The sequence below is a fragment of the Schistocerca serialis genome, chromosome 1 (genome assembly GCF_023864345.2).
Source record: "Schistocerca serialis cubense isolate TAMUIC-IGC-003099 chromosome 1, iqSchSeri2.2, whole genome shotgun sequence".
Taxonomy (NCBI): Eukaryota; Metazoa; Arthropoda; class Insecta; order Orthoptera; family Acrididae; genus Schistocerca; species Schistocerca serialis.
The window spans coordinates 560,774,669-560,795,827 of NC_064638.1; the positions used below are offsets into that span (position 1 = coordinate 560,774,669).

General features: G+C 43.6%; 1 non-coding gene across 1 annotated transcript; it reads right to left on the reverse strand.

The window, feature by feature from the left end:
• Positions 1 to 1,287: 1,287 nt before the first annotated feature.
• Positions 1,288 to 1,362, reverse strand: Trnal-caa (transfer RNA leucine (anticodon CAA)). Its single transcript has one exon. It is a non-coding gene; the product is annotated as a tRNA-Leu (tRNA).
• Between the last annotated feature and the right edge of the window lie 19,797 nt (positions 1,363 to 21,159).

Consider the following 21,159-nt stretch of genomic DNA (forward strand, 5'->3'; position numbering starts at 1 on the left):
GCACGGATGCACGCCAAGACCGTAGGATCCTACGCAGTGCCGTAGGGGACCGCACCGCCACTTCCCAGCAAATTAGGGACACTGTTGCTCCTGGGGTATCGGCGAGGACCATTCGCAACCGTCTCCACGAAGCTGGGCTACGGTCCCGCACACCGTTAGGCCGTCTTCCGCTCACGCCCCAACATCGTGCAGCCCGCCTCCAGTGGTGTCGCGACAGGCGTGAATGGAGGGACGAATGGAGACGTGTCGTCTTCAGCGATGAGAGTCGCTTCTGCCTTGGTGCCAATGATGGTCGTATGCGTGTTTGGCGCCGTGCAGGTGAGCGCCACAATCAGGACTGCATACGACCGAGGCACACAGGGCCAACACCCGGCATCATGGTGTGGGGAGCGATCTCCTACACTGGCCGTACACCACTGGTGATCGTCGAGGGGACACTGAATAGTGCACGGTACATCCAAACCGTCATCGAACCCATCGTTCTACCATTCCTAGACCGGCAAGGGAACTTGCTGTTCCAACTGGACAATGCACGTCCGCATGTATCCCGTGCCACCCAACGTGCTCTAGAAGGTGTAAGTCAACTACCCTGGCCAGCAAGATCTCCGGATCTGTCCCCCATTGAGCCCGTTTGGGACTGGATGAAGCGTCGTCTCACGCGGTCTGCACGTCCAGCACGAACGCTGGTCCAACTGAGGCGCCAGGTGGAAATGGCATGGCAAGCCGTTCCACAGGACTACATCCAGCATCTCTACGATCGTCTCCATGGGAGAATAGCAGCCTGCATTGCTGCGAAAGGTGGATATACACTGTACTAGTGCCGACATTGTGCATGCTCTGTTGCCTGTGTCTATGTGCCTGTGGTTCTGTCAGTGTGATCATGTGATGTATCTGACCCCAGGAATGTGTCAATAAAGTTTCCCCTTCCTGGGACAATGAATTCACGGTGTTCTTATTTCAATTTCCAGGAGTGTATATGTTTCGTAATTGTACTCATTTTTATACAATTTAAGATGATTATTTGTTTCAAAATAAAGCATTTTAACGTACAATTTTGTTTTATTAATCACATATATAGCAATAACAAATTTTGATAAAATTGAAAATAGACTGTAAAACATTGAAACTTTCAATGCATAGCTATTGTCATCCAAGTGCCCTATCGCGTAACTTTTCTAGGCGCGATCACTGGAGGGTTAAGGAGAGCAATAAGAGAAGCTAGAATGAAATTTTCACTCTACAGCGGAGTGTGCGCTGATATGAAACTTCCTGGCAGATTAAAACTGTGTGCCGGACCGAGACTCGAACTCGGGACCTTTGCCTTTTGCGGGCAAGTGCTCTACCAACTGAGCTACCCAAGCATGACTCACGCCCCGTCCTCACAGCTTTACTCCTGCCAGTACCTCGTCTCCTACCTTCCAAACTTTACAGAAGCTCTCCTGCGAACCATGCATGTTTTAATCTTCCAGGAAGTTTCATATCAGCGCACACTCCGCTGTAGAGTGAAAATTTCATTCCAGAAACATCCCCCAGGCTGTGGTTAAGCCATGTCTCCGCAATATCCTTTCTTTCAGGAGTGCTAGTTCTGCATGGTTCGCAGGAGAGCTTCTGTAAAGTTTGGAAAGTAGGAGACGAAGTACTGGCAGGAGTAAAGCTGTGAGGACTGGCCGTGAGTCGTGCTTGGGTAGCTCAGTTGGTAGAGCACTTGCCCGCGAATGGCAAAGGTCCCGAGTTCGAGTCTCGCTCCGGCACACAGTTTTAATCTGCCAGGAAGTTTCAATAAGAGAAGCGTTCAATGAGTGAATTTTGCCAAGCGATCTGAGTAAAAACCCTAAGCGGTGTGGTCTCTGTAAAATCAGCAAGCGGTTTAAAATCCTCTATACATTCACTCAGTCACCATACCGGCACCAAAAAGTAAGATAACAGAGAGATGGTTGACATACTGACTTCTGTCTTCCGAAATGGTTTCATCGTGGAAGATGATCATACGTATATCGAAATGGCAGGTACAACCGATCGCTGAAAAGAAAAGCAATTTTAGTTGCTTAGTAGTGGAAAGGCATCATCAGGACTATATGAGATACCTGTAAGATTCTACAAAGGTTATGCGAAAGAACTTGCTCCCCTTCACGCAGCAGTTTATTGTAGGCTGCTGGAGCAACGAGGGGTATTTAGCGACCGAAAAAAAGAGGCCATTTCTCATTTTCAAGAAGGGTTATAGGACAGACTCACATAATTATAGGTCTCTATCGCTGTGGTCAATCTGTTGTGGAATTATGGAACATGTTTTATGCTAAAGTATTATGATGTTTTTGGAGAACAAAAATTTGCTCTATAAAAATCAAAGGTGAGCATTAAATTACTATTATCTCTCTCTACCCCCCCTCCCCCCCCCCCCCCCATGAACCATGGACCTTGCCGTTGGTGGGGAGGCGCAACCACAACGGAGGGGTATCTGTTGAGAGGCCAGACAAACGTGTGGTTCCTGAAGAGGGGCAGCAGCCTTTTCAGTAGTTGCAGGGGCAACAGTCTGGATGATTGACTGATCTGGCCTTGTAACACTAACCAAAACGGCCTTGCTGTGCTGGTACTGCGAACGGCTGAAAGCAAGGACAAACTACAGCCGTAATTTTTTCTGAGGGTATGCAGCTTTATTTTATGATTAAATGACGATGGCGTCCTCTTGGGTCAAATATTCCGGAGGTAAAATAGTCCCCCATTCGGATCTCCGGGCGGGGACTACTCAGGAGGACGTCGTTATCAGGAGAAAGAAAACTGGCGTTCTACGGATCTGAGCGTGGAATGTCAGATCCCTAAATCGGGCAGGTAGGTTAGAAAATTTAAAAAGGGAATTGGATAGGTTAAAGTTAGATATAGTGGGAATTAGTGAAGTTCGGTGGCAGGAGGAACAGAACTTCTGGTCAGGTGAGTACAGGGTTATAAATACAAAATCAAATAGGGGTAATGCAGGAGTAGGTTTAATAATAATGAATAAAAAAATAGGTGTACGGGTAAGCTACTACAAACAGCATAGTGAACACGTTATTGTGGCCAAGATAGATACGAAGCCCACACCTACTACAGTAGTACAAGTTTCTATGCCAACTAGCTCTGCAGATGATGAAGAAATTGATGAAATTTATGATGAGATAAAAGAAATTATTCAGGTAGTGAAGGGAGACGAAAATTTAATAGTCATGGGTGACTGGAATTCGAGAGTAGGAGAAGGGAGAGAAGGGAACACAGTAGGTGAATGTGGATTGGGGGTAAGAAATGAAAGAGGAAGCCGTCTGCTAGAATTTTGCACAGAGCATAAATTAATCATAGCTAACACTTGGTTTAAGAATCATGAAAGAAGGTTGTATACATGGAAGAACCCAGGAGATACTAAGAGGTATCGGATGGATTATATAATGGTAAGACAGAGATTTAGGAACCAGGTTTTAAATTGTAAGACATTTCCAGGGGCAGATGTGGATTCTGACCACAATGTATTGGTTATGAACAGTAGATTAAAACTGAAGAAACTACAAAAAGGTGGGTATTTAAGGAGATGGGACCTGGATAAACTGACTAAACCAGAGGTTGTAGAGAGTTTCAGGGAGAGCATGAGGGAACAATTGATAGGAATGGGGGAAAGAAATACAGTAGAAGAAGAATGGGTAGCTCTGAGGGATGAAGTAGTGAAGCCAGCAGACGATCAACTAGGTAAAAAGACGAGGGCTGGTAGAAATCCTTGGGTAGCAGAAGAAATATTGAATTTAAATGATGAAAGGAGAAAATATAAAATTGCAGTAAATGAAGCAGGCAAAGAGGAATACAAAAGCCTCAAAAATGAGATCGACAGGAAGTGCAAAACTGCTAAGCTGGGTTGGCTAGAGGGCAAATGTAAGGTTGTAGAGGCTTATCACACTAGGGGTAAGATAGATACTGCCTACAGGAAAATTAAAGAGACTTTTGGAGAAAAGAGAACCACTTGTATGAATATCAAGAGCTCAGATGGAAACCCTTTTTTAAGCAAAGAAGGGAAAGCAGAAAGGTGGAAGGAGTATATAGAGGGTCTATACAAGGGCGATGAAGTTGAGGACAATATTATGGAAATGGAAGGGCATGTAGATGAAGATGAAATGGGAGATACGATACTGCTTTAAGAGTTTGACAGAGCACTGAAAGACCTGAGTCGAAACAAGGCACCGGGAGTAGACAACATTCCATTAGAACTACTGACGGCCTTGGGAGAGCCAGTCATGACAAACTCTACCATCTGGTGAGCAAGACGTATGAGACAGGCGAAATAGCCTCAGACTTCAAGAAGAATATAATAATTCCAATCCCAAAGAAAGCAGGTGTTGATAGATGTAAAAATTACCGAACTATCAGTTTAATAAGTCACAGCTGCAAAATAATAACGCGAATTCTTTACAGACGAATGGAAAAACTGGTAAAGTCGACCTCGGGGAAGATCGGTTTGGATTCCGTAGAAATGTTGGAACACGTGAGGCAATATTGAACTTACGCCTTATCTTAGAAGAAAGATTAAGGAAAGGAAAACATACGTTTCTAGCATTTGTAGAATTAGAGAAAGCTTTTGACAATGTTGACTGGAATACTCTCTTTCAAATTCTAGAGGTGGCAGGGGTAAAATACAGGGAGCGAAAGGCTACTTACAATTTGTACAGAAACCAGATGGCAGTCATAAGAGTCGAGGGGCATGAAAGGGAAGCAGTGGTTGAGAAGGGAGTGAGACAGGGTTGTAGCCTATCCCCGATGTTATTCAATCTGTATATTGAGCAAGCAGTAAAGGAAACAAAAGGATAATTCCGAGTAGGTATTAAAATCCATGGAAAAGAAATAAATACTTTGAGGTTCGCCGATGACATTGTAATTCTGTCAGAGACAGCAAAGGATTTGGAAGAGCAGTTGAACGGAATGGACAGTGTCTTCAAAGGAGGTTATAAGATGAACATCAACAAAAGCAAAACGAGGATAATGGAATGTAGTCGATTTAAGACGGATGATGCTGAGGGAATTAGATTAGGAAATGAGACACTTAAAGTGGTAAGGAAGTTTTGCTATTTGGGGAGCAAAATAACTGATGATGGTCGAAGTAGAGAGGATATAAAATGTAGACTGGCAATGGCAAGGAAAACGTTTCTGAAGAAGAGGAATTTGTTAACATCGAGTATAGATTTAAGAGTCAGGAAGTCGTTTCTGAAAGTATTTGTATGGAGTGTTGCCATGTATGGAAGTGAAACATGGACGATAAATAGTTTGGACAAGAAGAGAATAGAAGCTTTCGAAATGTGGTGCTGCAGAAGAATGCTGAAGATTAGATGGGTAGATCACATAACTAATGAGGAGGTATTGAATTGAATAGGGGAGAAGAGGAGTTTGTGGCACAACTTGACAAGTAAAATGGTTCAAATGGCTCTGAGCACTATGCGACTTAACTTCTGAGGTCATCAGTCGCCTAGAACTTAGAACTAATTAAACCTAACTAACCTAAGGACATCACACACATCCATGCCCGAGACAGGATTCGAACCTGCAACCGTAGCGGTCACGCGGTTCCAGACTGAAGCGCCTTGAACCGCACGGCCACACCGGCCGGCCATCTTGACAAGAAGAAGGGACCGGTTGGTAGGGCATGTTCTGAGGCATCAAGGGATCAGACATTTAGCATTGGATGGCAGCGTGGAGGGTAAAAATCGTAGAGGGAGACCAAGAGATGAATACACTAAGCAGATTCAGCAGGATGTAGGTTGCAGTAAGTACTGGGAGATGAAGAAGCTTGCACAAGATAGAGTAGCATGGAGAGCTGCATCAAACCAGTCTCAGGACTGAAAACCACAACAACAATAACCAGCCACAAGATTTGCCAATTGAAAACATTAGAAAAAACCTCAGTTCACTAACATGTAGGTTCCCAATCATACTGTCGTAACTGGAGGAGACTTAACATGCAATAATCGATTTAGATACTTATTGTTTCGTACTTGGAAAACTTCCTAAAACAGATACTCCAGAACCCCACACGCAACGAAAATGTATTGGAACTACTGCCAACAAATAGACCTGACCTCTTTGAGTATCTCCACATCGCAACGTGTCTGTGACTACGTGGCAGTCGTAGCAACAATGGTTATTGAAGGGGCAACTAAAACAACTATCAATATTTATATGTTCAGAGAATGATAAACACATACCACTGACGTGTCTCAATGAGGAATTTAGTACACGTAGCTCCCTCTGGAGAGAGGCTTGTAGAAGCACTATGGCTCAAACTTGAAAGAATAATTGACCATATCCTGGATAGATATTTATCTGGTAGAACAGTTTATGACACGAGGGACCCTCCAGGGTACACAGTGACGCTATAATCCGTTCATCATAAGAATAAGCCTGATGTAAACGAACACAAACGCAATGATTGGTCAGAAGCCGTAGCACGCGTACACTGGTGTTGTTACGCTTTGGAAGTAGGTCCTACTTATGTATTAGATATCTTATGACTAAGTTACGTTAAATGAAACCTTAAGATATTCAAATGTATTAACATCCATCAACGTTTTTCTTAATCGCTCTTTAGCTACATAGTTTTAATTTCAAAAATCGTGTACAGTCACAACCACTGTGCGTTGTGCTCCGATTGTCGCGCTGTTAATGCACAGTATGAAAATGGCTGAGGCTGCTTTTTGGTCCGTAGTGGAACATGCGCATGGAATACGGTTAAAAAGTGCCAAGAAATAGGCTCTTCTCAATGTTTTTCATAAATTTACGGAGATAATCGGCTTTGAAGTTTTGCTTGAGTTGTATACAACGCAGTTCGTATACAAGCTCATACAATCGAGTAGCGCAATCGGTAGCGTAAAGGATAGTATACCGGATGCGGTTATTCGTGCGGTGGTCGAAATAATCCCAGTATCATTTTTTTTCCTCGTTCAATTTGAAATGCCTACAACTCGAAAGTATAAAACTCATTTTTTTATAATAATGCAAGTCTTCCTGTTTCTAATTACATATTGGACGCGAATTTCCTGTTTCCCTTTCAAAATATAAATTCTTAACTATCGATGTTTTATGAAAAACTATTCATAAAGTTGTTTAAATTTAAAAAAAAAAAACATAATTTAATTTTAAGGCAAAAATGAAAAACCAAATCCTCTTTATTTGGATTATGTCCACAGTTTTTTGCCACAGATGTAGATAAGTATCGTAGAATCATGAAAAAGAATCATTTTCAGAGCATCGGGCACATCATACAAATGCTGCATTTTTACATTTGTTACTGTACCATTACAATATGAACCCAACAGAACTGATCTGGAGCCAAGCTGCTGGATTTGGCCCGAGAAGTAACGCGACTGTTAAGCTGCCACACGTACTGGAACTAACGCACGCAGCTGTTTCACACGTCACTGTCGAACGCCGACGGGTTGGCTTCGTTGATTCTGTTTTTTTTTTTTTTTTTTTTTCTTTATTGTATTTCAATTCCCCATCGGGGCGGGCTGGCAGCAGCATATGCGCTGCTCTTCAGCCGAAAGACATAGAACAAACAATAGAAGACATTTAAAAATAACAAAGGAGAGAATATGGTGAACATAGATATAAAAATACATCATGGAAGACAATAGACAAAAAATGGAGTGACTGTAAAATGGAGATAAAAAACTGTTTAAAAGTAGTACACACAAAAAGCCACACACTGCGACAGTTAAAAGAACACAAGGCACACTATGACTGGAGCATAAAAGGTATCGACGGATGGCGTAGCACATAACAAACACTGACGGCGAACCTCAAGGCAGTACACAATTAAAATCACACCTCTTGACGCACAGGAGAAACGGCACTAAACACAACACTGATGTGGCACACTGACGATGATCAAAACAGAGGATCTGCCAGGAGCAGGGAGATGAGGGAGACCGGAAGAAGGGAGGGAGGGGAAGAGATGGGGGAGAAAAGCGGGGGGCGCGCTGAGGAGGGCCAGGTAGGGAGGGATGTGGGAAGGAAAGAGCCAAGTATGGGTTGCAGGGTCTCAGAGGAGGGGGGGAGGAGGGGGAGGGGAAGGAGGAAAATCCGCTCTGAGAGGAGGAGGGAAGAGGAAAAAGGGGGCCCTGGGGAGGGGGGGCGGGACAAGGCCAGGTTATAGTTGGAAGGAAGGGTAGATGTCACGGCGAAGTTCGTCATCTGGTGGGAGGGGGAGGTGTTGGAAATTGCCCTGATGAAGGAGATGGAGGGTGTGGAGGTGGAGAGAGGGAGGGATACAGCGATAGAGGTGCGGCAATGGGCGGGGGGTGGAGAGGAAGGAGGAAACCAGAGGGTGGGGGGGATAAAGCCACAATGAAAGTGGGAGGCCTTGCAATGGGGACAGTGGATTTGTTGTTGATAGGCTCCTTATCAACGTAACAGGTGACACTTCCAGAACTGAAATGTATTTCTCGGATTCGGATAAGGAAGGAGCTAAGAGATTACCAGACGACTGACTGTAAGTAATATCTTCAGTGGTTTCAATATTTAACTATACGGTGAAATCCTTCAATTCTTCCTTACGTTACACACAGGTTATGCAAAAAAATTACCCTGTGGTTAACCCTTAACTGCTCTAGTGGGGTCCCGGAGAACCCCAGACGATAGAATACAATACATAGTACGTGAACGGAACAACAGATGGCATCTGTGTTCTCGGTAATCTTCAGTGAAGTGCTGCCTTTAACGCGGAGTGTTGAATGCGGTGTTTCCAGTATTATTGTGTGAGAGAAAGAAAAAGAGGTCTCATAATACCCCACCAGAGTATTAACGTAAGTTGTTTTTTACTATCTCAATTAGTGTTTTACGCGACTGAAGTCTTAGAGTACTTCGGAAACAGCACACTTTCCATGATAACGTTAATTGTTAAGGTTATGTGAGTATGAATACATTATTTTTCAGAATGGCATCATCGAAGTCATGAACAGATGACGAGATGGAAAGAATAGTGAATGATCCTGCGTTTTTTGCAATCTGATGAGGAAACTGCAGCAGATGAGGATGAATTTATACTAAGTGATCATGATTCCACCTCTGAAGCTACATCAGAAAGTAGTTGTGAAGAATCAGATGAAGAGGCGTGTATTAGACCTTCCGCTGACAAATATTTTTTTGGAAAAATGCAGTGCTACAAGTGATCAAAAGAAGCTCCTCCTACAACTCGTACCCGTGCTCACAATATAGTTAGTCATCTTCCAGGTGGTAAACGTGAAGCAAAAACGACTGATTCAACTGATATATTTTCTGCTTGGGAACTGTTCATTAGTCAAGATTTATTGCAACTAATACTCACCAATACAAATGTCAAGATACACGACACGTCAAACAAATACAGAGCTCCTAAGCCAGCGTTCATAAAGCCGCTAGATATGATAGAACAGAGCATTTCTGGGTCTGCTTTATTTATCTGGAGTAATGAAATCCAATCACGAAAATGTTGTTGGACTTTTTGCTCATGATGGAACTGGTCGTGATGTGTTTCGAGCCACTATGAGCGTTCAGAGATTTTTATTCATTTTGTCTTGTTTGCGATTCGATTGTGCTGCTACAAGAGATGCTAGGAAGGTTGATGACAGACTTACGGCTATTAGAGATGTGTGGGAACTCTTTATAGACAAATTTCAAAAGTATTATACTCCAGGAGCGTACGTGACAATCGATGAAATGTTAGTACCCTTTCGTGGTAGGTGCAAATTTCGCATGTATATGCCCAAGAAGCCAGCCAAATACGGCCTCAAAGTTATGTGCCTTTGTGACTCACGAACATTCTACTTATGCAATGCATTTGTTTACACAGGAAAAGGGACAAATAAAAGTACATTATCAATCCCAACACAGGATGTTTTGAAATTAATAACACCAATTGAGGGAAGCAATAGACATGTGACAGTAAACAATTTGTTCATGTCACTTGAACTCTGTGTTCAACTAGAAGCCAAAAAGTTGACTGTCTTAGGCACCCTAAAGCAAAATAAACCGCAGATCCCAAACAGAAAGCGCCCGGTAGAATCTGCATTATTTGGGCATAACGAAGGAAAGACAATTTGTTATTATGTTCCTCGGAAAGGTTGAGCTGTTGTGTTGCTTTCATCTATGTATCACGATCAGAAAATTAGTACTCAACAGAAAAAAATTGATTACAATGCCACAAAAGGAGGAGTGGACGTACTGGACCAAATGTGCGCCAACTATTCGTTATCACGGCGAACACGCAGATGGCCAATGTCTGATTTTATGCCATTCTAAACATAGTAGGAGTCAATGCCGCTGTCTTGCTTCAGTGCACCAAACAACTTGATGAAACAAATGATTTAAAAAGAAGAGAATTGCTACAAAAGCTTGAAATGAATTTAGTAAAGCCCCTTATACAACGTCGAGATGTCCGACCCCTTTCTCGCGAACTGAGAGACGTTGTTGTTAAACTTGGTGGTACTCCTCTTACCTCAACATCTTCAGAGCCAGAACCCATGAGGAAAGCATGATGCTACATGTGCGCAAGAAATGTGGACAAGAAAACCAAAATAGTGTGTGAAAAATGCTCAAAACATTTTTACCCCAACCACAGATTTTCAGTGTGCGGAAATTGTTTGTAATCATATCTCAAATATGTAAAAATGTTTATAATATTCAGTAATAAAAGCGTAATTCAAAATAAAATTTCCTTAAATTACAGTTTCGTTTTTCTTATTGGGGTACGCCGAGACCCCACTAGAGTATTAATGTATGAGCATTTCATTTCACTAGAGTAGTTAAGGATTAAGTCAGGAATTTTCATCATTCTTGTTTTTAATTACAGTAGTACGTTAGCTAAAAACGATAACGTGTTGTGGTTTTCGTTTAGTCGTCTAAGGAGCGTATTGTGGGAGATTTTCTGTGTATTATTTCATTCTGCTGAAAAATTAAATGACGTTCGAAGATGTATTGCTCGTCCCTTTTTACATGTGAACTGCAGCTGGCCACGTCAGTGCAGGCTAGCTGTACCAGTTGACCGGCCAGTGCTGTCCAAGTTAAATGTGCCCGTAAAGCTGTTGTACTGTATTATCGCTAAGTCGGTATGCGCGTAACGCACAGCACAAAACGTACCCTTATTATCGTACTTGACAATACTCGAGACAACTTGGCTGCAGTCCCACGTGAAACGGAAATCCGTTCCAGCAAACGCCGAAGAACACATAGTGCAATGTTTGCATCAGGTTTATTTTTATGATGGACGCATTATACGGAAACTTCTAACAAAACAAACTACTGCATAATATGTGTAAAACAAAGCACAGAGAGCGTGCGTGGTATAACGAACAATACTGATGCCCGGGGCACGACACACTAGTCCCCCCCCCCCCGCCCCCCACCCTGCTAGTCTGTGATCGGCGTACGAAACAACACTTTATTGGCGATCCCTCCCCTCCCCCCTCCCGAAACAGATACAGTAATATAATATATAGAATTTACTCTACTAATAATAATATTTTCCAGGAAATCTCGTTTGTCTTGGAGACCATTTGGCACACCTCTGCAAGTGCCGCCTGTGCCATGTTTGACCTCCCTTGGCGTCCCCCCCTCCCCGCGCTACGTCAGCGCACGGGGATATAGACTGACAGGTGCAGAATGAAACGCTTTTGACCATGAAGTGACTAATGAGTGAAGCCTTCAATGACTACCGTAACAGGATATTATCGAAAGATCTATCACAACATCCAAAGGAATTATGGTCATGTGTAAATGCTGTTGTGGCATCAAGGTCCAGACACTCAAGGTTGACACACGAACTGAAATTAAGAGTATCAAAGCAAAAACAGAACTGCTGAACTCTGTTTTCAAATGTTCGTTTATAAACGAAAATCCACTTCACGGCTGAGAGACCTAGATATTAGAGCCAGTGCCACTGAGAAACATCTAAAATCATTTAAATCGAAAAAAGCTCCAAGCCCTGATGGAAGCTCTGTCATGTTTTATACAGCATTTTGACTACATTAGCGCCTCTTTTAATCATACAACCCCCCCCCCCCCAAAAAAAAAGTGCACAGTAGTTGGAAGCTAGCGCAGGCCACACTTACATATAAAAGGTTCAGTGGACAAAGTTACTGGCATTGCAGAATCTTAGAACATAATAAGGTAACTCAAACAGAATGACCTCTTCCATCACCATCACGAAAGCTGAAAACAGGTCATGGGAAGCCAAACTTGCACTTTTCTCACATAACATCCTGAAAGCAGTAAGGTAAATGAAGATATATTTGACTCACATGCATGTTTATGAAAAGATGTACAATTATGGGAGGTATCAAGCAAAATTTGTGGCTGTATTGGGGATTTCTTGTAGGTACGACACAGCATGTTACCTTGGATGGAGAGTTATTGATAGATCTAGCAGTTACTTCAGGTGTGCCCCAGGATAGAGTTTGAACACCTGTTGTATATTAATGCCCTTACAGACAATATTAACAAGAACCTCAGACTTTTTGAGGATGACGCAATTATCTGTAATGAAGTATTGCCCTAAAAAGTGCTGCTCAAATATGCAGACAGATCTCAATACAAATTCAAAGTGCTGCAAGGATTGGAAACTTACTTTGAATGTTCAGAAATGTAAGACAGTGCACTTCATAAGACAAAAAACCTAGCCCGCATCTCGTGGTCGTGCGGTAGCGTTCTCGCTTCCCACGCCCGGGTTCCCGGGTTCGATTCCCGGCGGGGTCAGGGATTTTCTCTGCCTCGTGATGGCTGGGTGTTGTGTGCTGTCCTTAGGTTAGTTAGGTTTAACTAGTTCTAAGTTCTAGGGGACTGATGACCATAGATGTTAAGTCCCATAGTGCTCAGAGCCATTTGAACCATTTGAACAAAAAACCTAATGTTGTATCACTACAATACCACTGAGTTACAACTGGAACCAGTTAATGTGTGTAAATATCCCAGTCTAACAACTCATTGGAATATGAAATGAAATGATCACATGGGCTAATCCCTAGGTAAAGTGGATGGCAAACTTCAGTTTGCTGGTAGGATACACAAGACACTAGTTAAATACCTGTGCAACCCATCCTTTAATATTACTTAAGTGTGAGGAATCCATACCAAATAGGATTAACAGAAAATGAAATGTTGTGTGGCTAGGGCCTCCTGTCGGGTAAACCGATCTCCTGGTGCAAGTCCTTTGAGCTGACGCCACTTCGGCGACTTGTGCGTCGATGGGGATGATACTGAACATATACAAAGAAGCTCATCATGGATAGTCACATGTTTGTTTGATTCATGGGAGAGAATCAGGGCAATACTGGAATGAACTGAACTGGGAGATGCGTGAAAATAAACACAAACTACCCCATTAAAGCCTACTTACAAAGTATGAAGCAACATTTTTACGTGAGGGATCTAGGAGTGTGGTGTCACCGCCAGACACCACACTTGCTAGGTGGCAGTCTTTAAATCGGCCGCGGTCCGTTAGTATACGTTGGACCCGCGTGTCGCCACTATCAGTGATTGCAGACCGAGCGCCGCCACACGGCAGGTCTAGAGAGACTTCCTAGCACTCGCCCCAGTTGTACAGCCGACTTTGCTAGCGATGGTTCACTGACAAATTACGCTCTCATTTACCGAGACGATAGTTAGCATAGCCTTCAGCTACGTCATTTGCTACGACCTAGCAAGGCGCCATTATCATTTGCTATTTATCTTGTGATGCATGTACCGTCAGACCGATGTTTACCAATTATGGATTAAAGTTAAGTATTCCGGAAGCTACGTATTTTTTTTTACTAGACAAAACTCCTTTAACTGTTCCAGACCTCACGCCAGCCTGCGTGAGCTTAAACGCGTGCCTTTCGGCTACCTCATAGTGGCTTGGCTGTCTTGCCAAGTCACAACAGTTTGGCGACGAGGATGGGAATCGAACCCACGCGTGCAAAGCACATTTGGAACTGAAAGTAAACGCGCAACCGAAATTTTTCAGAGCGCGCAATGTTCCCTACGCATTGCGTGATGAGGTCGCAAGAACATTACACGATTTGGAATCACAAGGTGTAATTGAACGTGTGCAGGCTTCTCTCTGGGCATCACCCTTAGTACTTTTGCAAAAACCTTCCAGAAAATTGAGACTTTGTGTGGACTTCAAGGCAACAGTGAATCCACAACTAGTGATTGCCACTTTTCCTTTACCCCGCCCGGAAGATCTTTTTGACAAACTGTGCCCGAGGAAGAATCCCAGCGCGTTTTGGTGGTTAACACGCATCTTGGTTTGTACCGATTCAAACGACTGCCATTCGGGTGTGCATCCGCCCCTGCATTGTTTCAGCAACTGTTTGTGCGTTGGTCCCTACTGCAGCAAACTATCTGGACGATATTGTGATCTCCGGAAAGACGGAAGAAGAACATTTAGCCAATCTCAGAAAATTATTTCAGGGCTTGCGACAAAATGGTCTTCGCTTGCGGAAGGACAAATGTGTGTTTTTTGCTCGTAACTTACCCTATCTGGGACATGTACTCAATGCCCAAGGCATACATCCCAGTCCAGAGCACCTCCGTGCCATACAAGACTTGCCTTCGCCGCAGAATTTGAAGCAGCTACAGAGTGTGCTGGGAAAAATAAATTATTATCATCGCTAAGTGCGCCACACCTCTTCCATTTCAGCTCCGCTTCATCGCTTACGCCGTAAAGGTGTTCCGTTCGTCTGGACGACGGAATGCGAACGCGCCTTTCGCCAGTTGCAATCGGCGTTGCTTTCCAATACTTGCCTTACGCCCTTCGATCCCCAGAAACCCCTTTTGTTGATGGTGGATGCATCGGATTTCGGGATCGATGCTGTGCTTGCGCACAAAGATGGATCACATGATCGCCCTATTGCCTTTGCGTCCAAATTGCCCTCGTCTGCGCAAAGAAATTATTCACACATCGAGAAATAAGCTTTGGCTCTCGTATTTGGTGTCACAAAGTTTCATGATTTCTTGTATGGTCGTCACTTTACTATCATCACAGACCACAAACCTTTGACATCGCTTTTTCATCCGAACAAGCCTGTGCCTCCACGTACAGCGCAGAAATTCATTCGCTGCTCTATTTTCCTCTCGCAGTACCGCTACGATATCTTGTATCGGTCCACTGCTAAGCACGGAAACGCCGATGCGTTGTCCCGTTTGCCTGTTGCTGAGGATAGAGCATTCGATTCATCCGAACTTGCTTGCATGTTCATTGATTCGGAATCTGATGACGTGGTCGAATCGTTTCCGATTGATTTTCGTCGTGTAGCTACAGCCACAGCTGCTGACCCTGTCCTTGCTATCGTTCTGCGTTTTGTTGCTACGCACTGGCCCTTGTCAAAGTCACGGATAGAGGATCCGTTGGTTCGCCGATTTTTTGCTCACAGGGAGAGACTTTTTGTTCGACGTGGTGTTTTGCTGTTGCGTTCTGATAATGATCAGTCCAGGGTCGTGGTCCCACTTTCGTTACAGTCCTCTGTCTTACGGCTTCTCCACCAAGGACATTGGGGTATAGTGCGAACGAAACAACTTGCTCGTCAGCACTGTACTTGGTTCGGAATCGATGCTGCGATTACGAATATGTGCTCTTCTTGCATGGCGTGTGCCGAACAACAATCCGCACCACCGCGGAAATTCTTTGCATGGCCGAAAGCCACTACCCTTTGGCAACGCTTACACATCGATTTTGCTGGTCCATTCTGGAATGCTCGATGGTTGGTTGTGGTAGATTCATTCAGTAATTTTCCTTTTGTTGTCCGGATGTCTTCCACGACGTCATCTGCCACCATCCAAGCGTTATCCGCTATCTTGAAGGTCTTCCACAGACTATTGTTTCCGACAATGGCCCACAGTTCATGTCCGCAGAATTTCAGTCATTCTGCAAGGCCAATGGTATTCAACATCTGACGTCCGCGCCGTTTTCGCCGTAGTCAAAGGGAGCCGCTGAACGTTTGGTCAGGACTTTCAAGTCACAGATGTTGAAGTTGAAAGAGTCCTATTCTCGGGAGGACGCGTTGTTGCTCTTTTTGTCCACGTATCGCTCTCAGCCCCGAGATGGTCGCTCGCCGGCTGAGTTGTTGCACGGTCGCCCTCATCGCACCTTGATGTCTTTGCTACATCCGCCGCATCAGGTTCCCGTGCAGCGGCATACACCTGCTTTTGCCCCAGGCGACGTTGTATACTATCGCAACTATCGAGGTTCACGGCGTTGGCTCGCAGGGCGCATTCTTCGCTGCCTCGGCCGCGCTACGTATCTGGTTTTGGGGGCCTCTGGTGAGGTGCGTCGGCATCTCAATCAGCTGCGCCTCTGTCGTCGCACGGGTTCTGCCGCTCCCCGTCTGCTTTCAGCGACGGTGCCGTCCGGTCAGCGCCCTGGGGACGCATCTACTGGCTCGCCTCATCCCCAGGTGTTACCGACGCTGCCTTCCATTTTGCCCCATGGCGACGCGCCGCCGCCGTCGCCTGTTCTTCCGCCGGCGACGCCCGCAGTGGACGCGTCGCTGCAACCGCCGGGCGCCTCCATTGGTCACGCGTCGCCGATCGCTTCCCGTGACCCGTTGTCCTCCGCCATGGACTTCTTGCCCGCTCCGGACCATAGGACGTCTTCGCCCGTCGGGTGCCCCGACCCGATGGAGGTCGACCCTTCGGCCCCTCCTGTCTCTCTACGGGCGCGTACACCGCATGTTGGCGTGCACCCTGGACTAGGTTTTCAGGCGTTTCCTAGCTCCCCTCGGACCGAATGGCAGGGTACGGGTGGCGCAGCCTCGCCTGTTAGGCTCCCCACCTCGTCGCATACGTCAACATGGGGTCCTCCCCACGGCGGGCGGAAGCCTTATAACACAACCGTACGCCGATTTGCGGGGGAGGAATGTGGTGTCACCGCCAGACACCACACTTGCTAGGTGGTAGCCTTTAAATCGGCCGCGGTCCGTTAGTATACGTCGGACCCGCGTGTCGCCACTATCAGTGATTGCAGACCGAGCGCCGCCACACGGCAGGTCTAGAGAGATTTCCTAGCACTCGCCCCAGTTGTACAGCCGACTTTGCTAGCGATGGTTCACTGACAAATTACGCTCTCATTTGCCGAGACGATAGTTAGCATAGCCTTCAGCTACGTCATTTGCTACGACCTAGCAAGGTGCTATTATCATTTGCTATTTATCTTGTGATGCATGTACCGTCAGACCGATGTTTACCAATTATGGATTAAAGTTGAGTATTCCAGAAGCTACGTATTTTTTTTTTTTTTTTTTTTTTTTACTAGACTCAACTCCTTTAACTGTTCCAGACCTCACGCCAGCCTGCGTGAGCTTAAACGCGTGCCTTTCGGCTACCTCATAGTGGCTTGGCTGTCTTGCCAAGTCACAACAAGGAGTATGCTGCAACCCCTATGTGCAGCTCCCAAAGATATTGCGAAGTTAACATTACATTAACTTCAGTGTGGTCAGAGACGTTTAAGCAATCATTCTTCCTGCATTTCTTACACAAATGGAATGGGAAGAAACCCTAATAAATGGTACAATGGGGAGTACCAATTGCCGTGCCTTTCACAGCACTTTTGCAGTGTACAGATGTAGAAATACTGACACTTGGCTAGAGTCATGATTCATCTATAGTCAATATGTTGCCACTACTTTTAACATTGAAGAAGCTGTTCAATGACAACTCGAAGAAATTCTTTCTAAGTTCCAAATCAGTATCAAAATCATGAAAAATTTAGCTCTACTGCACTTTCTATGGTAGGATATTAATCATTCTTTCAATAGCTGCAGTTATAAGGAACACTGCTAGTGTTGTTTCAGTCCAATCTGTCCTATGTACAGTTAAAAAATAATGCCTATAAGCTTCTGATTCACTTCCTAAATGTAAATCATTAAAGAAGAAAATGACTTTAAACAATTACATTCTCTTGGGCAAGGAGGGGGGGGGGGGGGGGGGGGGGGAGGAGTAGGAAATGTCTTTCAAGATTTGAGGAGCAGCTCATTAATCCAATACAATTTATATCACACACTGCAGAAGACTCCATTACCTGGTAACAGATTGTTAAGTTATTGGTGGAATGTAAACAATGGAAAGATTTACGGTAATGACTCATCATATAGTTGAGGTATCATGTCTGTAAAGGGTCTGAGAGATATAGTCATACGCCACAATTTCTTCAAAATTAATTTCTCATGCTATGACATTATTAATGGTTCCCTCTTTATCTTCTGTTGAAAATGTTCCACTTTTCTACTGCAGATGGCAGGACACAACAGTAATTTTATACTCCCCTTAAAGGCAAGGAATTGTAAGTGCCCAAGAAGAGGAGACACAGGAGGAACCCAGCATTGATAGGTACCGTAACAGGCAATTTTGTCTAATACTTGAAGAACAGGAGGAGGAGTTTTATACTCTGCCAGTTGGTGATATTTTCAGAGGATACAGTCACAAGCCACAACAGATAGCTCAGGATTGTCTGAAGCGTTTTGCATATTCAATGAATATTTGTTGATAACAATAATGGAAATGAAGAGTACAACCCATTTTGGTACTGACAGTGATGAAGCTTGGCATCCATAGCGGCATAATTCCAGCACAGGTGACATTTCTGCAAGTACACAGAAGTGTTTATTACTGATAACCATTGTTCAGTATGTTTCTCTTAACCTTGCTTACATATTTGAGCACTGTCTTTTGTGTTAATCAGAAAACTTTAATGACTGTTTAATCCTGTAATACAGTTTTAATGATGACAGCCTTATAAAAGTACTTTTATCATGAATGTCATTTCAAAAGTGTGCAACTTTTTGTGTGGCTTACGACTATATCTCACACAAGTTATGAGACTATTTTGATCTTCATATTACAACTTGAAGCAATCTATTCTCGAAATGTACTTTATTCACATCTGGAGATCCCATTTGTTTCAGTGAAGCCATTTGATTTGAGGGAGTCTGAAGATTCCTTCACAAGGTAACCTTGAAGCACTGTTCTTCAAATAGAAGAGCCCTCGCATCAGTGGATATTCATAGTTAAAAAGGGAAGAAAGGCTTGCTGAATAAGTACTACACAAAACTATTTGGGATAGCAGAAACCATTTTCCATTCTTTTTTGGATGGACATATGAAACTTCATGCCCAGAATACTTACATGATGAGCTGCATAAAAATGGTGTCGAAAAAGAGGTTTGTTTCAGTTTTTAAACATGGATATACTAATGTCTTACAAAGCTGTTTCATTTGGATCTATTTCATCTTTCTTTCATAGCTATCCAAACACAACTACCAAGAAAAGCCCCTATCATATAATGTGAAAGTATATGGAATGGAAGTCAAGATTTGCAAGGGAACTTTCTTAAGGGTTCATGATCAACAGAAAAATGTGAGAAAAGAGGAATTTACAATAGTAAATAATGATGAGCCCGTGTGGAGTTTGCTGGTCTCCCATCGGGCGCCTCCCCAGGTGGCGGATAGGGGAATGCTCTCCAGATATGGTGGGTACCGGGGAAATGAAATACCCGGGGTGGACCAAAACTAGCAACTGCTGCCTTGTAGTATGATATTGGCTTATCAAAGGCTAAAGGAAGAAAACCTTGAGTAAAAATTACCTGGTCCTCCGGGTTGGGGGTTGTGCAGTGGGCCAGCTCCTCACTCACATAAAAATGCTAAAAAACCTAATAATATGCCTCGGAAAAATTGGAACTTTGGACGACGAACTGGCAATGAGAAACGGAAAATGATGTTTGGATGCTGGAATGTGCAAGGTATTTCCACTGCACCTGCACAACTTGACATGTTCAACATGGATGTTGTCGTACTCTCTGAAACAAAGAAGAAAGGCCAAGGAGAAGAAGAACTGGATAATTATGTACATATCTGGAGTGGGGTATCAAAAGCAGTAAGAGCCAAAGCAGGAGTCTCCATTATGATAAAGAAATCATGGAAAGAAAGAATCACAAATTGGACATTCATCAATCAACGTATTATAACTGTTGAAATGACATTATTTGCTAGGGAAGTTGTGATTATTGGCGTATATGCACCCACGAACGATACAAAAGATAAGGAGAAAGATACATTCTGGGACACCCTCAGGGAGACTATTGAAAAAATACCACGAAGAAAGGAGCTGGTTATCATGGGAGATCTGAATGGAAGGGTAGGAATTAGAGAATCCTGTAGAATAGTAGGAAAACATGGAGAGGACGAATATAATGACAATGGGGAACGATTGATTGCAATTTGTGAACAAGTTGATCTAAAAATTACCAACACATTTTTCAAACATAAGGACATCCATAAATATACTTGGCAACAGAACACTAAAGAACTTCATTCTATAATAGATTATATTATCATTAGGCAAACAAGTAGTTTCAAGGCAGTAGACGTCAGATCTTATAGAGGAGCCCAGTGTGGATCAGACCACTATCTAGTAAAAATGAAGTCTTTCTGGCCATGGAAGAATGCAAGGAATGATACAAGTAATATAAATAAAACGAACCAAACTGAGAAAGATGAAAATTTACCTTTTAATATTGACAGCCTACAAGACGAAAGTATCAGAACACTCTTCGCGGCCAGGATGGAAAGGAAACTGGTTGAATCATTTGAAGGAAGTACTGAGGAAATATATGACTATATAAAAACTAATGTGAAAATCATAGCAACAGAGGTGTTGGGTAAAAAATATAGCAACCACAACCGTGCAGCAGAGTGGTGGTCAGAGGAACTAGAGGTCCTCATTAGAGAAAAACGAAATGAGTTCCTTCAGTGGTTGAATAATAAATCAGAAGAAACAAGATCAATATACAAGGAAAAGAAGAATGAAGTCATGAAAAAAATAAGGATGGCAAAAAATGAAGCATGGGAAAGAACATGTGCCAAGGTGAATAGCAAATTAGAATTTGGGAGAGCAAAAGAAGCATGGTCAGTATTAAAAGGGCTTCAACAGGATACGAAAAGCAAAACTAATCTCCAACTGATAACACAAAAGGAATGGGAAGAGTATTTCCAAAAATTATTAAATGAGGACAGAGAAGAATATCTAGAAGAAGGAACAGCTGAAGAAAAAGGACATGAAGTTGATGAGATCCAGATTTTAGAAAGTGAAGTACTTCAGGCGTTGAGAACAGGAAAGAATGGTACATCACCGGGACCAGGCAATATCAATCTG